At 40.1% G+C, this 8,520-nt stretch overlaps 1 long non-coding RNA gene across 1 annotated transcript; it reads left to right on the forward strand.

Annotated features, from left to right (window-relative positions):
* The first annotated feature begins 6,979 nt into the window (after nucleotides 1-6,979).
* On the forward strand, nucleotides 6,980-8,133 carry LOC311629702. The gene is made up of 3 exons (XR_014796243.1): nucleotides 6,980-7,053; nucleotides 7,454-7,538; nucleotides 8,047-8,133. It is a non-coding gene; the product is annotated as an uncharacterized lncRNA (long non-coding RNA).
* The last annotated feature ends 387 nt before the right edge of the window (nucleotides 8,134-8,520 follow it).

Below are 8,520 nucleotides of genomic sequence, written 5' to 3' on the forward strand. Positions count from 1 at the left end.
GAAAGTTGACTCTCTCCTGCTCAGAAGTAAAACTTGAGCCAGTCACGGAAATCTCCTTTCCTTTGCCAGTATCTGGTTTAGACATGCCATGAGTCATAATTCCAGTTACTGAAATGTGACTTTGATGTGGAGTAATGTTCTGATGAACTTATGGGAAAAGCATCTTCATTCTTAAAAAGAAAACCGAGTGTCTTCTTTTACAGGATCTTGCCATATTTGGATAAGACATTTAAATTGGCTACAACAATGACCATGTGCAAAAACTAGCCTTAGAACCAACCCACTATGCTGAGGACAGCAAAGCAGGCTGATGTGAAGAACCCAGACCTTTGGGTAATCAATGAGATACTGAATTGCATGACTCAGGAGAAGCCCTACCTTAGGACTTATTAGATGAAAGAGGTTCCTTAAGTCTCAGAAGGAGCATTTTGTCAGTCAATACTGTTCAGCAACAGTAGGTTTTGTGCTAGAAAGGAGGGAGTTCACTCCATATCTAGATATAGCAGACAGAAACTGGGTAAATACTTGCTAGAGATACTGTAGATAAAAAAGGGACATCAGATAGATGGGCTTCTTATTTGCTTGGTTTGGTTTTATTCTTATGAATTAAAAAATACAAAACATGAAACTTAGATTCACTGAGTGTAAGCACCCTGAGGGAAGGAGAGAAATGGAGGGAGTATTGGGTCCTATAAAATACCTTGGTCTTACATGACTTCCCTTTTCTATTTCCTGATTACATGTAATACTTTCCCTGATTTAAACCGAGTCTTATTTAGGTCCCTATGAGGAAGAAATTAAATTGATTACCTGAATCCCCAGCATCACCTTCAATCAGATATGTCAGCAGTTACCAACAAAGACCAATCCCCATTACCCCAGCCAGTGGACAACTGGTGATGTCTAGAGACATTTTTAGCTGTCGTAACTAAGGGGTTGCTACTGGCATCTAGTGGGTAGAAGCCAGGAATGCTGCTAAATATCCTACAGTGGACACAACAGCCCCCCACAACAAAGAATTATCTATGCCCCAAATGTCAACAGTGTCAAAGTAGAGAAGCCTTGACCTAAAAGAAGTCCTTACATAATAGATAGCTTCCCACCTCCCTACTTTGCCAGAGGGGGGAAAAAAAAGAAAGAAAGGAAAGAGAAAGAAAGGAAAGAGAAAGAAAGAAAGAAAGAAAGAAAGAAAGAAAGAAAGAAAGAAAGAAAGAAAGAAAGAAAGAAAGAAAGGAGGGAGGGAGGGAGGGAGGGAGGGAGGGAGGGAGGGAGGGAGGGAGGGAGGAAGGAAGGAAAGTAAGAAAGAAGGAAAGAAAGAAGGAAGGAAAGAAAGAAAGAAGGAAAGAAAGAAAATACTGTTGTTTTGGAATATTTCTATTGAGACCTTCATATTTTCCATTAGTAGCAAATTTCAGTTATTAGTTATATGCTTTTTGTTTATAATACTTGGTTACCAGGTCCTGAAATAGTTGAAAGTAAAATAGGCCTTATTTGGATATCAACCAACAGTGGACCAAACAACACTGAGGAAGACTTAAGATCTGATGCTCAGAGGTGCTTCATGAATAGCTTCCCATGCCATGGAGTTGAGTCATCTGCAATTCACAGGAATGTCCCCAGATGTTAAAACATGTTCTGACCTATGAGTAGATGCTTCTTGACCCTATTTTGGAAATGCCTGAGTCACATCCTTTGTTGCTATAGTAGACATCTCTTTGTTTCTCTACCATCCCCTCCTTCTTCTTTTGGGGATGATACTCAATTTTACTTTGGGAAAATACTTCTCCCACAGGAATATTATCTGTAAAGTCTTGATGTAACTACCAATCAAGGGCTCTTACACTACCTGGCCATGTGTTCGCAAGTGTCTCAAGCTAGTCTTCATCTCCTTGAAACTGATTCATACCATATTGGGGTGGTGTCTTAAAGAGAAGCCCATAGCTCCTTCGGCCTAGATTACCAACTTTTTATTGCTTCTGACCCAATTATTCAATTGACCTCTCAATTATGTAAGTTGCCTTCACATATTTTTCATCTGTCACCCCCCCACCTAAGGACTTGTTTCAGTTTCTTATATTAAAAAATTCTCAACTTTAACAACTTTTAGAATTAGTTCGTAGGCAGGGAATCAAGATATATGGATTCTCTCTTAACTCTTAATTGGCCATTATGGTCTCTGAGCCTGTATCTTCATTCATAAAAATAAAAATGGTGGGCTAGATCATCTTTACAGGCCTTTATAGCTCTAAGGTCCTATAATAAACATTGGACCTTCTTTGACTAGGTAAAGCAAATTAAACTTTCAAGATAGCCAGGAGGTGGTGCTCCAGTACTATGATGATACAACCACTAACAGTCTCCAAGCAATACTACCCCTGGTGGGGATAACAGATTCCAAGAAGCCCGGAGAGTCATTTCCACACTATCTGGTTGCTTTGGCACATATTCCTCATCTACTGCTAAACACAATTTGGTGTGTGGCTACTGTAGGAAGTTGTTGCTGGGTCTCTGTTGGAATAAACCTCCTTTTGCAAATATTTCCCTACTAGATAATAGAAATATTTTTCTCAATATTTGGTAAGGCACAGTGATGGTGAGTGGAGGCAGGTAGTAGAATTATTCATGTGGCAGATACATCAGAATGAGACACACAGCTCCAAATGCCATGGAGAGAGAGAAAAATATGGACCTTGCATTGTGGTATAAGCTCTGCCATGTATTTGCCACATAATATTGGGAAAGTGTTCCTGCATTTTTCTTTAATTACCTCCTCTGTAAACAATTACGTTGTATGAGATCATTGCTTCCAAAATTTATATTTTGTCAGATAAAAAGAGTAGAAAAACCATTTCCTTAAATAAGTCATACATTAAATCCTCAAAACATAAATACTTCTCAAAACTTTTTACAAATGGCAAAAAATTCAATTCTAGCAGGCTTACAAGTAAAATGGGGGGGAGGGGGTAAAAACATCTGATGTGATAGGTTCAAAGATAAAAAACTGTCATCAGAGATCCATCTCTCTACCACCCATGTGCCTATATCTTGTTGGCTTTATTCTTAAGCAGACCCTCAACATGTGATAAGATGGATATAGAGAAGATAAAGGAAGAGAGAGTTATTTTCTCTACCACCCCTCCTCCACATTTGTTATACTTCAATAAAGACCAATGAAATAGTGTACCACCATTGTTGAAGATAAGGCTCCGTGCTTGCCAGTTCTATCAGGATAACATGAACTGAGAAAAGGAATATACCACATAGGAAAAAAGAGAAACGAAGGACAAAGGATGAAAGGGAAGAAGAAATGTGGAAGAAAGGAGAAATGTTCAATGCTAAAAAAATAAAACTGGAATTGCTATGAGTGGAAGAGAAGACTCATCTTTCCATCAGGTAGTTCCTCAAATATCTCCATAGAACACTTAAGTTATGAAGAAAGAAATTAAAAATCATGTGACTAGGGATCTAGAAAATTCCTTAAAGTTATAAGGCTCTAGACCTCTAAATTGAGAAAAGCATGACACAAGTCTAGTCTCTCTCTTTTTGCCATATTAAACCACTGTTACTCCATTTTCTATGGGCTAGCTATTTATTTAGAAAACACACTGATGACTTGCCATCTTTGCTGAGTATTTTATCATTCTCCAAAATGTTTTGAAACCTCTTTTAAAGCATGCACTTTCTTTGTAGATGGTAAGAAACTCAGAGATGATTCTATTATTTAAATGATCCAATTGAAAACAGATAATAAATGAATTACCAAAGGATTGGTATAAAATGGTATATATGGAAGAACCCAATGAAATAGCATTGTCCAGCTCAATCATTTTCATTTTGAGGAGGCTAGATCGAGTAAGAAGAACCTGTCTTCCTAATGCTGGGCAAGGATTTAGTCCCAAAGCAGGAAGCAGAATTCCAGATTCAGCTTCCAAACCCATTATTCCTTCTAAATGGTGCATAAATGGGTGTTGTGACAAGTGATATTTTTTCTAAACACAATTCTGATCACGTCACTTCTGCCCCTAACAATTTCCATGGTTCCCCATCTATATGGAATGGTCCCAACACTTGAGTAAGACATCAAGACCCTAGCTGACTTGTCCAGCTTCGTCCCTACCACTCCTTGCTTTTTCCTTTATATGCAAGCAGTACTGGGTTTTCCTGGCATCTCTCACACATTGTGGTATTTCTAGTTTCTAGTCTCTGCTCAGATAATCCCTCTGTCTATGGACCACTGGTAGACCGTGAGGTCCGAATGGTTGGCAACCACTGGTTTAAGGAAACCTTTGGAGCAGCAGTCACCAACTAGTGGTCCACAGACCACTGGCAATCTGTGATGTACGAAAGGTTGGTGACCGCTGGCTACTATGCCTATCCCTCGCTTTTATCTCATAAACTCTTTGTCCTTCTCTAGGGCTCTATTCATCTGTTAGTCCCTTACAGCATCCTATGACACACCATCTTCTTGCAAACTAGTTGAACTGTTACCCGTTGTTTCTCCCATGGCATCTCATCCATTGATTTTTTAGAGAGCTGGAGAGAGGGAAAGACAGAGAGAAGCACTGATGTGATAGAAACACATTGATTGGTTGCCTCTTGCACATGCCCCAACCAGGGCCTGGGCCGGAGAGAAGTCTTCAACTAAGGTACATGAGCTTCACTGCTATAGAACCTGGAACTCTTTGGTCCATAGGCTGATGCGCTAGTCACTGAGCCAAACCTGCTAGGGCCTCACGGTATCTCATCTTTATTTCTATGGTTACTCTTCCTAAATTGAGTACTGTCATTTTATAGATTTAGTACTGTGCATGCCATTTTGAATAAATCCTATATAATAGAAGCCTAATATGCTTAGTTTTTGGTTGTCAATTGGCCATTTAACCAATCAAAACATAATATGCTAATGATATGCTAAGGCCTCTCAACCATTTGTTATCACATTCACTGACCACCAGGGGGAAGATGCTCCAACGAGTAGATTAGCTTGCTGCTGGGATCTGGCCAATAGGGACAGATCGAGACATACCCTGGAGCTCTCCCTCAGTCCCTCCCTGGCTGGCCAACCTCTTGCGTCTCTCCATCTTGGATAGTGCACTGGTGGGGTCCCTAGCCCTGACCTGCATCCTCTTGCAATCTGGGACCCCTCAGGGGATGTCACAGAGCCAGTTTTGTCTTGATCCCACAGGCCAGGCTGAGTGAACCCACTTGTGCATGAATTCGTGCACTGGGCCTCTAGAAAAGTATATTGAGCTTAGGCTCATAACATCAATAGAGAGAGGTTAGGGACAAAAATGCTTTTCTAGATTCTCTAAAAGTACACCAGAACAGGCATCACTAATGGTTCTCTTTCTTGAAAGTCTGAAGGAAACTGCAGATTCCTCCTCTACACCATGATGTGGCCACTATCATTTCACTGAACTTGGAAACTAAGTGAATATTTTACTTATCATTCCCACATTTCATTGAACCCAAGATTGGATGTTTTCCTTGGGGATGTTTCTTAAATTTGCTAATCCTATGTCACTGGAGCAGGTGCGAGTGAGGAATGGGTATTATTTTCTGACCCTCTAAATCCTAAGTTGGGACTATTTTCTCTGGATTCTTTTTGGAAACTCAATAAGTCTTTCTTAATTTATTTCTCTATTTTCCTCATTCATCTTTGCAGACTAAAGAAGCCAATTAATACTGTCAATATACTTCCTGAAGATTTCCTTGGCAAGATATATAAGTTCATTAGGTCCACTTTTTCCTTAGATTTTCTATTTTACTATAGGCAATAACATTTCCATTCAGCAACCCTTTTTCCAATCTCCAATAGCAACTCTCACACTCTTTCAACACCTTCCACTAGCTTCCCCACCCTCCTAACTTCTGCCTGCAGCTAATTCCATGTATTTTATATGTTTGTAATGGTCGTACTAATTTATTTTTTTAACTCATCGAATGCTTCGTAACTTACATTCCAACACACGTGGCTGAAAATAACAATTTTTTTTAAATTTCTTAATTTTTTTTGGATCAGCAAGTGGTTCTGCTCCAGGTGAGGTTGCCTAGATTCAGTGAAGGAGATTTATTCAATCAGGTGCTTGGCCTGAGGAACCACTTAGTTCCTCAGCTCTCATCCCTCTTTCTCTCCCTCTCCCTTTTTTTTTCTTTTTCTCAGTGTTTTCTCATCATTCAGTAGTCCAGCTTCAGATGATTTACATGGTGGCTGAATTTCAAAAGAATAAAAAAGGAAGCAATCAAAACTTAAGGGATGGACCCAGACTGGAACAGCCTCACTTCTGCCACATTTTTATTGGCCAAAGCAACTCACAAGTTGGGGTCAGAATCAAAGGTAGGAGAAACAGAATGCACTCCCTGATTTTACAGTGTCAGGAGGATACAGAGATGGGAAGAGCTCGTTGTGCCTATCTTTGCAGACAACCTACTATGCTACACTACCCTTTAACTTTTCTGGTATCAGAAGCCAAAAGAGCCATTATTCTCAATCCATTATTTTAAATAGTGTTAGTTAGGCTTCTGTGATTAGACTAAAAGTGTTCTGACCAATACATATGAAAGAAGTGAATATATGGGACAGTTGGCTAAGAGAGGAAAGTAAGGTTAAAAAAAAAAAAAAATCTTGGAAAAGTGTCAGAGTTGAATGTGATTGGTTATCTGGAATGTCAAGTCCACAGGGCATGGTGAACTCTCCACAGAACCAGAGATTAAACACCCCCAAAAAAGAAATGTCTGAAAGTATTTCACCCAGTCTTTCCCAAAGCGTTCTGTAAGACTTTGTTTCTGCAGGATGCTTTTTAGTGATTCCATGGAAAAATGAGTTTCACTGCTCAAGGATTCGGCAGGGCATTTGATAGCTAATAGGCATCATGAATCATAATGTGCTTATGTGTCATAATATCTACCAAACCCATTTTACCATAGACTCTGCACTTCGGCATTTAAGAAGTGAGGTTTCATGGAATATGTCTGTGGGGTTCTGGTAGAGTGTGAACTTCTCATTTTAAAGTGAGAAATCAGAGCTCAGAGAGTTTGAGTCACTTGGTTGAGGTAAGTAGGAGGAGAACTTGGGGCCATGTCTCTGAATTCTTGGTTCCAAGTTCTATTATTCTCCATCTGGCTGAGGTGTGGACACTGTTAGATTAACTAAAAAGGGAGGCCACTAGACTAGAGTGCTTGAATGCCATGGTGGCCTTCATAAGCAAACAAAAATCTAAGCCTGCAGATGCCTCAAGGCTAATAAATAAAATGCTGAGGTCAGCCAATCACAAACAGCCACTAGACTGAGCTATAGCCCATCTACAATGGCCTGACTTTGCTTCTGTTTTTTAACTATGAAAGTTTCTCTCTGGCTCCCATTGGGGACTCTCCTAACCACTTCTGGAAGGTGCTGCTCAATTCGAATTAATTTTTGCTCAAATACACTCTTAAAAATTGTAATATGTCTCAGTTTATCTTTTAAAAGCTCTGGTGACAGAAGAGGAAACTGAAAGAGATGCGATGGTCCACAGAAGCAAAAAAGGAACACAGTGCAGGTAACTGAGCCCTGGAGAGGTAGCTCTGTAGGGGATGTTGGAGGAGGGTTGGGGTGAGGGCAAGGGTAAGTCCCTCTGGGATCCCAGCTCCACAGCTTTTCCATTATGAGCTTCCAGATTTTATTTGAGCATTTCTTTTTCTGGACTGGATCTGGAAACTGGCAGAGTTGGAATGGGTCTGACCTAAAAAGCATACCGGTCCCATCAGAATGAGTCCGACTTAGAAACCAAACTAGTTCAGGCTCAGACTGGGGCCAATTTATGAGCTGGAGTGCATCTGACTTAAATAGGATTGGGTCCAGTGTGAGGCCCCAGGTGAATAAAAGTTTGTTTTAAAGCCGAATAAATAAATTAACATTATCAAAGACCATCTTGAGTCACAGTGGTCACAGTGGAGAACTTTTAAATCATCTTAGTTAAGGGTATCTATTTACCAGGTGCCCTAGAGGAAAGGGGTCCATACACTCACCACAAAGAATAGGGTAAAATTGGTTTTCCTCCTCTACAGTTGCTGGTGACTAGGATGAGACCTGCTGGGACACCCCACTCATTCCACAGCCTATCAATGGCACCTGGGGAAATTGACAAAAGTAGACAAAGGGTAAGAGTGCTTAACAAAGTTGTGCCCATTTGAGGGAGTAAGGAATAATTTAATATTCCAAATTCAGATTAGCAGGAAAAATAATTGGTTTTAGATCTTTTTCTCCCAGGGAAAACACTTGCTTTCTTCATTTCGTTTTCTGTCCTAAGAAGTTGGTTTGGGAACTAGCAGATTGGTGGCCCCCAAAATATTGCTGGACAGTAATGCAGCCCCACTTGTGGCTAGCCATGGCTGGACAGAAATGTGCTTGCACTTGGTTTTGAACTGGAGTCCTACCAACTATTGCCAATTCTCAGAGGAATGTCTAAGTCCTTCTTACTTTTGACTGTGTTTGGATATGGATCTGGATATTGCGAGTGTAGAATCTTTTTTATTATTATT

This window comes from Pipistrellus hanaki, assembly GCF_964339955.1.
Source record: "Pipistrellus hanaki genome assembly, chromosome: 11".
Lineage (NCBI taxonomy): Eukaryota > Metazoa > Chordata > Mammalia > Chiroptera > Vespertilionidae > Pipistrellus > Pipistrellus hanaki.